This window comes from Furipterus horrens, unplaced genomic scaffold (assembly GCF_987537825.1).
Source record: "Furipterus horrens unplaced genomic scaffold, mFurHor1.1.pri manual_scaffold_11, whole genome shotgun sequence".
Classification (NCBI taxonomy): Eukaryota; Metazoa; Chordata; class Mammalia; order Chiroptera; family Furipteridae; genus Furipterus; species Furipterus horrens.
Window position 1 is genome coordinate 64,225,190 of NW_028327181.1, and position 13,283 is coordinate 64,238,472.

Genomic DNA, 13,283 nt, shown 5'->3' on the forward strand with positions numbered 1-13,283 from the left:
AGGCCTACATTTGAACCTGGACCTCATCATAAAGCCAGGAGCTATCGTGGAGGCTGAACATCCGACACCCTTGCAGCAGGCCACAGCTCCTCCGAAACACCCTGAGGAGACACTTCGACATCCAGAGACTGTTCAGCCTCAGCAGCCAACCTGGTCTGAGATAACAGATCCCTCTTGGGACAAGCAGTTTATAAGGGCCCATCAGGCAGTGTCATCTGAGGTCGGTCCTCCAATGCCTGAACAGAATACCATCGTCAATATATGTGAGCTCTGTTCCTGCCAAAATGAGACGCTGTCTTGTTCTGGCCTCGGCCCAACGCAGAAGCTCCACAGAGTGCCTGTGCCAGACCCCGACACGTACAACGACACCTTCACCACCTTGTAAGAATTGCCTTTCATCCTTTGTTCTCCGCAACATGCCTGACCTGCCGGCCTTCTCCTCCTGGTCTCCCTGAGCCGTCCTCATCTTCTCAAACCCACACTGACTACTTCCTGCTTTTATATTTTGTTTGTCATCTATTCCTTATCTTCATTCTCCTTCTTACCATTGTTTCCTCCTCCGCATTTTTCCTTAGTGATTTTTCTTTAGCCCCATCACTTCATTCCTTAACCCTCTACTCTCCGCCCACTTTTACGCCATCCTCTTTACAGCTTCGTGGCCCTCTCCGAATCTCATTGGTGGTGATACAACAAATTGGATAAGAGAAGAGATTCTAGAGCCAGAGTGCCCGAGTTTGAATGCAGTTATGCCATATATTAGTGTTTGGATTCAATTTCATCATCCGTAGAGTCAAGATTATGATAGTTATCATCTCTTAGGATTGTTGTGAGATTTAGATGAGTTCACATATGTCAGTGCCTATCATATATGCAGTTATACCCAGAACTCACATTTGCCACCTGGCTTTCTAAATATATCACCCATTCTGTGTCCAGCCAGGGCTAAGTACTATGGGAGCCACAGATGTATGACATTGTCTATAAAACATGACAATGACAGGTGGGAAGAAAGGGAATATGACTAAAAAGGGAGATGATATATAGTTAAGTACTAAAAAAGATACGGGCCAGAGGTGGTATAATTCAGCAGAATCTGTAGTCACTGGCCTATGGAAGTCGGAAGACTGCATGGCTAAGCTATAACTTTAACTGGGACTTAAAGGTGCCTGTGGTTTGTTACATAGAGGAAAAATAATGCGTACAGTCTTGGCAGCAGCATGGCTGCAGGAACGATCAGGACTTATTAGGCTAGTCTTGCTGTCAAGAATTGGTTTAGGAAGCGGTGAAAAATATGCTTATGAAAAACTTTGGCTCTAGGAGTTTGGAAATTGCACTGAGACTGGGAGAGCCCCTGAATGTTTTCAAGTGAGAGAGACAGGTGGTAAAAATAAGAGGGTTATTTTAAATTCCATATGTAGAGCGATCTCAAGAGGAAAGCCTGATTCAGGGAGACCAGTAGAATACTTGAGCAAAATCTAGCAGTAAAGCGAGAAGAGTGGTTGTGATAGGAGGAGAAAGAACATCCTGGGAACAGTGTAAAGAAAAACCGACAGGCTGTAGTAACTGGCTGGAGTTGGGGAATGGGATGTACAGGAAAGATAAAAATCAAATACGACCCTGTAAAGTTTCTGTCCTGGGTGATGAGGAGAACCACAGTGGTGTACGAGGTGGACAAAGAGCAGTTGGAGAGGAGAGCCAGACTGAAGGAGACAAGTTCAGACTGGGCAGTTTTTATTGGGGAGCCGAAAGCAACCAGAAGGATTCTGGTTGGGTGGAAGTGTCCACTGTGCAGAGGGACAGACAGGGACCCGTTTGACTTTTCTCACCTTCCTGGGAAACGCGCATATAAACTGGATAGGTAAGTTGTCACTGAGGGACAAGGACAAAGCTAAAGGTGAAGATTCAAAGTCACCCACGGAGTTAGTGGTTGAGACTGAACCTTGGGAATTTCACAGCTTCTTTTAAACACTTGTAATTCATGGGTACAGCCTCCCTGTGTTGTTGGTGTTGGTGTTAAAGTCACAGAAACACACAGGACAAATGTGAAAATCCCACGCAGCACTTCCCGCCACTCCTGTTACCACTTTGGCATGTGTCTGTTCTTGCAATCTCTCTCTTTCTTCTTTTCCTTTTCTTTTGCAGTTTCCCCCCTAAAGAGGTAATACTTTACTCCTTGCTCAGTGATTTGTGCTTTTCCTTGTCAAATATGTCTGTGAGATCTTTCCATATCAGTCCTTCTCATTTCTAATTGCCCTTATCTTTCTAACACCTGGAAAGATTCCCACAGAGGGCACTGACCCAAAGTTTTGCTGTGGCCTGGCTGACACAAGGTTTCTTTATGTTAATTTGCTGATAATGATAAATTTTTCTGTTGAATTATTATTTTTGCATTGGTTTGTACAAGGAGTCATTTTAGACACAGGTGGTTTGGGAGAAAATGCATTCAAAGTAATTAACTGGCATTACCTAGCCTAGATAATAAATTGAGGTTCTGAGGAGATGCCTCATGGTTTGTGCCAGGGGCCCCACATTATGTCTTTATTAATTTGTGCAGACTGGGAAAGCTGATAGCTGTGGAAATTAGAAAGCTGGTATTTTCTGCATTTGATTAATCCCCACAAGCTTGCCATGACTGTTTTAATTACTGTTTGTTCTTTTCCTGCCTATTTAAAGATATTAACTGTGTTTCTTTGCAGCAATTTAAAAGGCAACTCTATTTCTTACCTTGATAAGTATTCATGGAGGTTCTTCCATACAACTGAGAAACTGTGAGTATAGTCTCTCCAAAAATGAATACAAACAAACAAACCTGACTGCACTGTAAGATCCTTCTTAGTCCCCAATTTTGAGGTCAGTAGCTCTGAGAAAAGGTATTCACCTCCATATCATAAATCAACCTCTATTGATTCCAAGTCTGTGTTTATTTTAAAAATTAAATTGGCAGGCCCTCTTTAAAATGAATCAATTTAACCTTATTCTTCACTGTAACAAGTAATACATGTTTATATTCTCAGTATATAAAAATGAAATACAGGTATAGTGAAACCTTCGCTGCCGCCCTCGTCCCCCACCCTTAAGGTGAGGCTGTTCTGAGCTGTTTACTGTGTGCCCTTGCAGACCTTTCCCCGTGCCTTTGCCTACATACTGATAGCACGATAGGCATGTTGTATGATTTTCATTTTTTTTTTTTTTTACATAAATGGTAACAACTTGGTCCTTCCACCTCTTGCTATGTCTTAGATTTGTTTCCTTCCTGGTTAACCAATTCATTTAAACTCCTGCATAATATTCTACAGGATGGGTGTGTTACAGTTAAAAATACCCCTATTGATGGATGTTTAGATTACGTCTAGTTTTCCTGTTGCACGTATTGCTGCAATGAACATTCTTGTACATGCATCTTTGTGAACATGGACAGGCTTTCTGCAGAATAGATATTTAGAAATGAAATTGTTGGGGTGAAGACTATACTGATATAACATTTTAACTGCCCTCAAAGAAGTTGTGCCAACTTATGCTCCAGTCAGTAGTAGGCCACGACAGCATTCATTTCCAGCACTGATAGTCTCCATTTTTTGGCTTATGTAATGAGTGAATAAAAGGGGTCCCATCTGAATTTGAATTTTTCTGATTACTTGTAAATTTAACTGAAGAGTATCATGCGTAGTGAAATAAGCCAGGTGGTGAAAGAAGAATACCATATTATCTCACTTCATACAGGAACCTAATGAGAAAACAAACCAATGAGCAAAGTAGAACCAGAGACATGGAAACAAGGAACAGGCTGACAGTGACCAGAGGAGAGGGGAGAGGGGGAAAAGGGGGGAAAGAAGGGGAAGGGTCTAGTGAAGAAACTAGTGTAAATGACCCATGGACATGGACAACATGGAGGGGGTTGGCTGTGGGAGAGGGCTGGGGGTGGGCAGGGCAGGGGAGAGCAGTGGGGGGGGAAATGGGGACAATTGTAAGAGAACAACAATTTTAAGAAATCTTTAAATATTGAACATTTATATTTCTTCTCTGATTTTGCCCTGTCCTTTTTTGCCTATTTTTCTTTTATCTTTTTAAAATCAATTTGTATAAAAGTCAGTTTAGGTACACAAGTAGTTTGGGAAAAATATTTACATTCAAAGTAATTAACTGGCATTTTTTATGACAAGTTTGTGTGTCATATTATTAGTTCAACTCGAATAGATGTCATAAACGACCTCTGAGTTAATAATAAGAGACCTACTAGCCATAGTAATCTAAAAATAGGGTTTATGATCACCCTCTAAGATATCTTATTGGTAACAAAAAATGCTAGAACCAGGCAGGTGTTTTTTTTTTAACTTATGAATTTCTTTGAAATTATATATAGTTTATATTTTTCATGATAGAGTCTGAATTGGAAATTTTATTTCCCAAACTTGTAAGAAAAACGGAAGTCATTTAGCACAAGAAATAAATAAGATTGGTTTTCTTTAAGGAGTAGAGAGAACGGGGTAGTCTGAAAGATGGTGTAGGAGAAAAAACTTTGGATTGTGTAACTATATACCTATGGAATTTTGAGCCATGAGAAATATACATTACACATTTTTAAGGTAAAAATTAAACATTACTTTTTAAAAAAATAATATGTGTTTGGGATCTTATAGACAATAGCATGAATCTGGGAAGTGTTGAAGATTTCTAAGTCAGCTTGAGATTTCTACCTTATGCGGGAGAGGTCTCTAACGTAGGGTCAATAGGCTCCCCAGAGCAGGATTTCTTCAACTTTTTGTTTTTTCCTTTAGTCTCTTTGGTGATTGGCAGAAGCCTCTGTTCTTGGGGACTATGTTTTTAAATGAAATAGAAAAACAATAAAAAATAAATTTAAAAAATATATAAGAAAATAAAGGAAAACTATTACTGAAAAAAAGTTTTCAAATATTTTTTAAAGCTATTGATATAGTAATAGATCTGCTTCTCTTAACATACTAAGAAACGAGCTATAGTGGTAGATCTAATAACTGGTTATAACTTCTAAGTAGTGATGTGAATGACATCTGCAACAAATATGTGATTTGAAAATACGCATACAGTTTTAAGTGATTTAGGGAGGTACAATTTTTTCCAATGTTTTACATTTATGAAAAGGTTTACTATAAACATTGTTGGACATGGCAGTTTTTTTGCTTTTTCTTTCTGGACCATTTCTATGGAAATATGAAAGCGTGAGGTGAGAAAGGGAGGTGAGAAAACAATGAATCAGAGCATCACCCCTGACCATTCCCGCTGCATACACATTCTGGCCATCACTGCTGTTCCTTATAATGTGGTGAATTTCAAGTTGAGGCCAGGGTCTTTGATGCCTTTTTAGGACTCCAAGACTTGTTTGTTGGAATTAAAGTCTTTGTGTTTTTATTTTCATGTTTGTTTGTTTTTAAAGGTAACTATATCTGTGTCATCTGAACTACCTTATAACTGAGAACAGTCCCTGATCTTAGTTGTTGAGTTTCTGGGCCGTAATATTTTGCCATATGCTATGAGTAAAGAATTAAGCTTTGGGGTAGAATGATGCTACAAGATGCGGTTATAAAAATATGTGGCCAACAGACATTGAGCAAAAGCAGAATATTTCAAACGCTGAACTTGATGGAAATGGCTTCACAAGGCAACACAGCACCTCCTCCAATCCCCAAGGCTCCTGAAGGGGGCACCACCTAATGTCATGTGCAAGGAGCGCGGAGTCTCCTGCAAGAGACACCCACGTTGACGTTTGGCAGAGCTGCTTCCGTACTGGCTCTCTACCACTCCCTCGCTCCGTTCTTGGAGGCACTGGCCCTGTGCCTTTCTGCTCCTCACATGTAGGAAATGAGTGAAACTCCCCTCACTCCCCACCCCTAACCCCAAGCATGTCCCTCGTCGTTACTGAGAGACTAGATAAAGCAAAGGCCTTCACATTCCTTGGGCAGACCAGGTGTCAGGCTTGTCTGTGGCTCATTCCTGTTCCCTTCCTCTTTCATTATGGAGAATTCTGGCCAGATCGCTCAGTTTTCTAATTTATTCAACTGTCATTTCTGCTGCGCATATACTGAGCATTGTTTTTATGAATGACAACACTCCATTTGTATAAGGCTGAGTTCATTCTTTTCAGTGGATGTGCTGGCTGCTTACAGCTCTCTGAGGATATTAATTGTGCTATCCTGAAGTCCTCTTGTGCTTCCTCCGTTAACTCCGTATCATTGGCTATAAACTCTTATGTTTGCTTTCGTTTTCTGTCCAGGCTTCTCCATATATATTTCTGTGTCGTAAATAATTGTAGTTATTTTGCCTTTTGATCCAGAAATAACCTTTTTATTTTTCAGAATCTTGAGTAACAATCAGTTAAAAGAAATTCATAAGGACTCATTTCAACGTCTTTTGTTCCTCAAGTCTTTGTAAGTTAATTGTTTTTATTTATAATTTTTTAGTTATATTATCTATAAGATACATAGGGGTTCAGATTAGATAATCTTTACAATTTCTCCCAGCAATAAAATGCTACAATTCTGTAAGTGTGGATAGGGCTTCCAGCCTATCTTGAGCATTTATTATCCTCAATGCATTTTCAATTTTTTAATCATATAAACAAGATATAGGTAGGAAATTGTCTCCAGTTATAGAGGAAAAGTGGTAATAATGTCTGAGTACTTATACACACCCATATGAACCTTGTTATATAAGTATTCATATATCATCTGCCTGTATTTACATTTAATTTAGGGCCCATGGATCAAATAGAGCCTATGGTATGTTTCCATACAGCCCATAAGTTAAGAATACTTTTTACACTTGTAAAGGGCTGTAAACAAAAAAAAGAAAAGAAAGAGGCGAAGAAGAATATGCGAGACAGACTGTCTGTGGCCTGCAAGGCCTAAAATATTTACTGTCTGCCTTTACAGAAAAGGTTTTAAAATGTTAATTTAGTAAAATGAGAAGCATTCAGGTTAACCTCAAATTGTCTCCTAAAGGACAAGAAAATATGGAACACTTACATTAATTTGAATGCTATTAACCCAGAAATTTTCAATAATTTAATCTAAATTAGATTAACATTTACATATCAAATGTTTAACTAAGTAGATGAACTATGTAAACAATATTGTTATGAACATGTTAAGTTACCAGGAGAGCAGATTTGGTGTTCAGGATTTTAATGTTTAAAATGATGGTTAAGTGGTATACTTAGAAATGTCTACACCAAATAAGCTTATGAGAAATGCCTCTAACTTCACTAATTACAAAATAAAGATCTCTCCAGCCTCCTGGCCAAGGAAGAAACACTTGCCTAGTGATTCCATGTACTTAGAGATAAAGGAGATGTCCTTTGCTATAAGAACTCAATTCTTATTGTTTGTCCATGGCATTCAGAGATGTGTATGTCATTAATTTTTTGAAGCTAATTAATGATGCTTTTTAGCAAATAGATGCTTTTTGAAAATATAGAAGGCTTAAGGGAAGTGGGTAGGAAGAGCCTCATGAGGCACTAAAAATAGTCCTTTGAATTATGAAACTTTTCAAGCCTCAGGGCATAAGCACTTTTGAATTGGTCTTCTGGGGTATCTCGCCATCTGGGTTCCAAACCTTACAAACAGGAGGAAGACAAATGAGGTAACTAACTGCTCAATCGATTAGGTCATTCATCCTTTCTGCTGTGAAATACTTTGTAAGCTAATTATTCCATGCCGGCCTAAGTATTCCCATTCATTAAAAAAGGCCAACCAACAAACAAGCTAAAAAAGAATATGCCAAGCACTGTCGCTAGTATTGTAGGCGCAAATATGGGTAAGACATGGCTTCTGCCCTCTAGTAACTCATGATCTCACAGGGAAAATGAACATGCAAGCTCATACCACAATGCACTAGTACTAAACAGAAGACAGTGCTGCAGAGGCGCATAGAGGGAGCCATAAAACAATAAAACCACATTTCCTTTACAACACTTATTTTTCTCCCTCTACTCCCCAGCTATTTGTTTATTTTATAAATATTTGAGTTTACATATGTTCATGTGCCACTTTTAAACATGGTAGACAGTGCAGGTGAGCAAGACCTCATCCATCCTTTCAAGGAGTTTATGCTCAGAGGAAATAGGATGCAAGAATAACTGTATCAAAAAGAAGAAATGGAGATGGGCAATGAGAAATATGAATTGGTTTTGGAACACAGCAGAGGGAAAAGACACTTCAAGTTGGATCAGCAAAGATGTTACTAGAGCAATGCTGTTTGAAGACGACCTTGAAGGGCCCTTAGGGATCATCACACAGACATCTTGGATGGAATAATCTTGCAAAAGGAGCGTGGGGAAAGGCAAAATACAGTAAAAATACCTTGAGTGCCTGTGGAGTACAGCTAGGAAGAACAGACTATTAGAGCCAGATCTTCTAGGGCTTTGAAGGCCAAGCCAAGGATAACATGCCAGGCTACCATGTTATCACACCTGTGCTGTAGGGCAAACTTTCGCCTGCAACAGAATCACTTGAAGAGCCCGTTAAAACTCAAGCTCCACCCCCACAGTTACTGATTCAGTCGGTCCAGAGTAGGGCTGGGAATCTGCATCTTCAATAAGTTCCCAAGTGATGCTGGCCGGTACTGGAGAACCACTTCCAGAGTGTTAATGTGCAGGATGGATTAGAAAGGGAGAGACTAGAAATGGAAACACCAGTGAGAAGACAGTTATACTCATCTAGGTGAATAGTGAGGGACTAAGCTGGAATCAATGGAAATAAGAGGAACTCTAGACAAGAATGGGTGTTTTCAAATAAAAATCCAGTACCATTTTGGTTTTTTGTTTTCCCACCACTGTACAACTGAAGCAATTAAATTCATGGGTTATTAAAGCCATGTAAAATAAAAAACGAATTTCTGCTAAAACAATAGAAGTATCGTTCTGAATTAGTTCAAAGTTCTGAATTTTAAAAAGTAGCAACTTTCTTTTTAGTTATGTGAAAAGAGATCTTTTATTTCTTCTGGTATTGAATTGGCCTAGAAAAACAGAACTAAGCCAGGAAGGTGTGTAAGTGTGAGGCTATTTCTTTTTCATACTAGAAATTTGTAATTAAATATAAAGATAAAAGCTTTCAGCTTATAATTTAAATTTGATGAGGCCACGAAATGTCATCTAATCAATTCTTCTCTCAGAAAAGATTATCTTCAAAATTTATCAAGATCTATAGTTGTATATTTTCTTTATAAAGATCATGAGGGTGAGATTGTTCAGGGAGGGGAGGGCAGGTTTACGAGCTCTGGAAGGTTCAAATCCCAATTCCTAAGGTTCAGAGTTTAGACTAAAGCTACGTATTCAATATTATCATTCCAACCTCTACCAATTATTTCTACTATTTAGGTATCTAATAGCTAATTCAGGCAATATCTCTCCTTTACTTTTTTCTAGAGATTTATCTGGCAATAATATAAACTTTATTGGGAAGAAATGTTTTGAAGAAATGCCTTTTCTGGAAGTTCTGTAAGTTATAACTATAACTTCATTATGTCTAGAATTTTTATAAAACTTAATTGTAAATCTCTTTGTTATTTCTTTTGAAGTGAGATTAAAATTGTATTAGTAGAAAGCTACTAAAGTTATGTAGCAAGTCGTTTTTGTCTCTAGCCCAGACTAGTGTGAGAATTATCTCACAGATTGGAATGACGCATTCTACAGCAGTGATTCTCAGCCAAGGCGGTTTTGCACCCAGGTGACACTTGGCAATATCCAAAGGCATTCTTAGTTGCCAGGATTGTAGATATGCTACTGGCATGTAGTGGGCAGAGGGCGGAGTTGTTCAACATCCTACAGCGCACAGGACAGCCCCTGTAACAAAGAATTATCTAGCCCAAAATGTTAAGTTATGTAACCCTGTGCTAGAGAAATAAAGACCACTTAATGCAAGTTTTTTTCAAGTACTTACTGTTTTGTATCTAATGCACTGCATGTGTACACATGAAAGCCTAGCTCATACGAGATATCTCCCACAGTGAGATTTATTTAATGTATAGAGGGAGCATTGAGGTTGTTTTATCATATATAAATTAGAATCACTGCCAAAAGAGCTGAATTTTTTTTGTTTGTTTGTTTTTTGTTTTTTGCTTGTGTCTTCTTTTGAAGGAACCTTGGTGGCAATTCAGTCGAAGAACTGAGGCCCGGGACATTTCAGGCCCAGCATGGAATGCGATTTCTACATACATTGTAAGTGAAATAGAAGATAAATACACGTGAAAAGCTATGGGTAAACACATTATCCAGTGATTGGTGAGCTGGGTGTAAGCCCAGTTTGAACTCTGAGAAGTATGGCTTAAGAGCCATTCATTTTTCTCAAATGAGGAAACTAAGGTACAAAGAGGCCAAGGACTTGTCGGACTCATAGGCAGGCTCCGCTTTCCCCAGCACTGACCTTCGGCGGGGGCGATAAAAGGCAGCAAGCAAATATCATTCAAAGTAGCATCGTCCTGGCTATCCCAGCGGTGCTGCTGCTCTGACTTGTGAATGGTCCTTGAAATTCCACTTCTAAATTGAACTTAGATTCCTGCTTACGTGCAAAGTTTCTAACTGTGTAAATGTACGGAACATAGGACTGAAAGAGTTTAAGCTTGGCTCAGAGTTCTCCTCAACCATGGGTCTCTTAAACGGTAAAGCAGGAAGTCTTCCTAAAAACCTGCCACAGGGCACATCTCTCCTCAATAACCCAGAATGTTATCTTTTTGAGAAAGTATGTAACTCTGAAGCGAATTGTCTGTGGCAATGGGAACCTTTGAGGTATGGGAAAATATGCTATTTATGTTAAGGTGTGCTGTGAAAAAACAGTCATAAAGAAAATACATCGCCGTAGCCTAATTCCAGTTTCTTTCCTGACCACTCGTCAGTAAGAAGTGTGGGTTTTATCCCCTCGCAGCTCAAAAATTCTGTGATTTCTCAGTGACACGAGCAAAGCATAATGCATATGTTCAGGGGCCTGAACAGGATTTTGGACTTATGGGGAAGATTGTCCCCTCCACCTGCCTTTGAAAAGACTGTCTTACCGTCTTATGGCTCAGAAATCCAATTTCCCACAGTTTCGGGTTAGATGCAGGTGTTCAGGGTGTGTCTGGAGCTGGACTGACAGTTCCCGCAGGTGTCCCATCTGTAGCAGCCTTCCTTTTCCCTGTTTAGTTTGCTGATCCCTAACTTGGGGAAAGAAGACTGAGGGTCAGTTTTCCTTTGGCGCGCGCATCAGAGCAGCAGGCTTCTGGGGTCCTCCCACCCAGAGGTCTCGGTAGTATGAGTACAATGTCGTAAACTCACCAGCTTTGCCAAGCATTGTGTAACATGGGGAGTTTCTCATAAGAACCTGAGTTTCACTATAGTTAGGAAGGCAGCACAGGAAGAAAAAAGGTTTCCTGGGTGCCATCCCCACTGTGTATCAGCACTGTACTAAGTGCCGGGGTACAAGGAAGAATTGGGCAGGGACTTTATCCCCAAGAAACTTTAAGATACTGGAAGGAGGAAGACAGATGTTGTTGGGAAGAATATAGGAGACCCATGCCAGCATCTCTGCAGCAGGGTAACGGGAGAGGAGGGAGACTAAGTGGGAAGTGGGGGGTGGGTTAGAAAAGATTCGTCATCCAGGAGGCACCAGCTTGCAGTTCTTCAGTTTCTGGGTTCATCTTAAATGACAGGAAAAGGTGTTAGAAATAAAAATACTCCTGTGATTTGCATAGAGCTGTACTGCTAGAACTAATTAATTCACAGTTATTTTCAAAAGCTTGTCACAATGCCATGAGTGTGTTCTGGAGGCTGGGCTCCTTTGTTTGGGGCCAAATCTTTGTTAGGGACAAGGCTAATTTGCTTCAGGAAACATCTGCCATGATAAGGTGTAAACTAAATTGCATCTTTTTCCAAAGGCAACTTGCCCAGGGAAGATGCCACCCCTCAAGGTGAGTCATTCGATCGTCTATACAATGTATTACTGGTGTTTTTATACGTTGAAACGATACTTTTCTCTGCATTAAACAAGTTTGTGACAAGTTTGAGGTAGACTTATCATAAACTGAATGAAACTTAAGCTTCAGAGCTCTTCACTTGCATTGGCGCCTTTCAAAGTTTTAGGAGGGGCACTAACAATTTTCATATTTCTAGTTTGGCATGTTTGTATTAGGATTTCCCAGAACAGATGATGCTCAAACTCCACAAAATCTTGATTCACCCCTGGGGTTCAGGTAATTATAATTCAGTAAGTTTCTTGAATGAAGTCTTTTTTATTTTTAAGTATATTTTATTGAGTATGTTGTTACCGTAGTCCCAATTTTTTCCCCTTTTGCTCCCCTCTGCCCGGTACCTCGCTTCCCCCAGTAATCCCACCCCCTTAGTTCATGTCCATGGATCTTGCATATAAGATCTTTGGTTTCACCCTTTCCTATATTATTCTAAACTTCGCCCTGTCTATTTTGTACCAACCAATTATACTTCTTAATCCCTGCACCATTTCCTCATTTCTACTTCTTCCCCCTCCCAGCTGATAACCCTCCAAATGATCCCCATACCTATTATTCTGTTCCTGTTCTGGTTTGCTTAGTTGAATTTTGTTTCTATTTTTTAGATTCAGTTGTTGATAGTTGTGTTTGTTGTCATTTTAATGTTCATAGTTTTGATCTTCTTTTTCTTAAATAAGTCCCTTTGACATTTCATATAACAATGGCTTGGTGATGATGAACTCCTTTAGCTTTATCTTGTCTGGGGAGCACTTTATCTGTCCTTCCATTCTAAATGATAGCTTCGCTGGATAGAGGAATCTAGGTTGTAGGTCCTTGCCTTTCATCACATTGAATACTTCTTGCCAGTCCCTTCCTGCCTGCAAAGTTTCTTTTGAGAATACAACAGATAGTCTTGTAGGCACCCCTCCCTTCGTAGATAACTACTTTTCTCTTGCTGCTTTTCAGTTTCTCTCTTTATCTTTCACCTTTGGCATTTTGATTATGATGTGTCTCGGTGTGGTCCTCTTTGGGTCTAGCTTGTTTGGGACTGTTTGTGCTTCCTGGACTTGTATGTCTATTTCCTTTGCCAAACTTGGGAGGTTTTCCTTCATTATATTTTCACATAAGCTTTCAATTTCTTGCTCTTGCTCTTCTGGCACCCCTATGGTTCAGATGTTGGCACGTTTAAAGTTGTCCCAGAGGTTCCTCAGCCTCTCCTCATTTTTTTCAATTCTTGTTTCCTCATTCTGTACTGGTTGACTGATTTTTCTTCCCTGTGTTCCAAATCATTGATTTGAAGTCCGATTTCCTTCCCTTCACCATTGGTTTTGTGT

The 13,283-nt window shown here is 39.6% G+C and overlaps 1 long non-coding RNA gene across 1 annotated transcript; it reads left to right on the top strand.

Annotated features, from left to right (window-relative positions):
- Nucleotides 1-239: 239 nt before the first annotated feature.
- Nucleotides 240-6,344, top strand: LOC149998028 (uncharacterized). The gene is made up of 3 exons (XR_016507250.1): nucleotides 240-381; nucleotides 2,697-2,768; nucleotides 6,330-6,344. It is a non-coding gene; the product is annotated as an uncharacterized LOC149998028 (long non-coding RNA).
- Nucleotides 6,345-13,283: the final 6,939 nt, after the last annotated feature.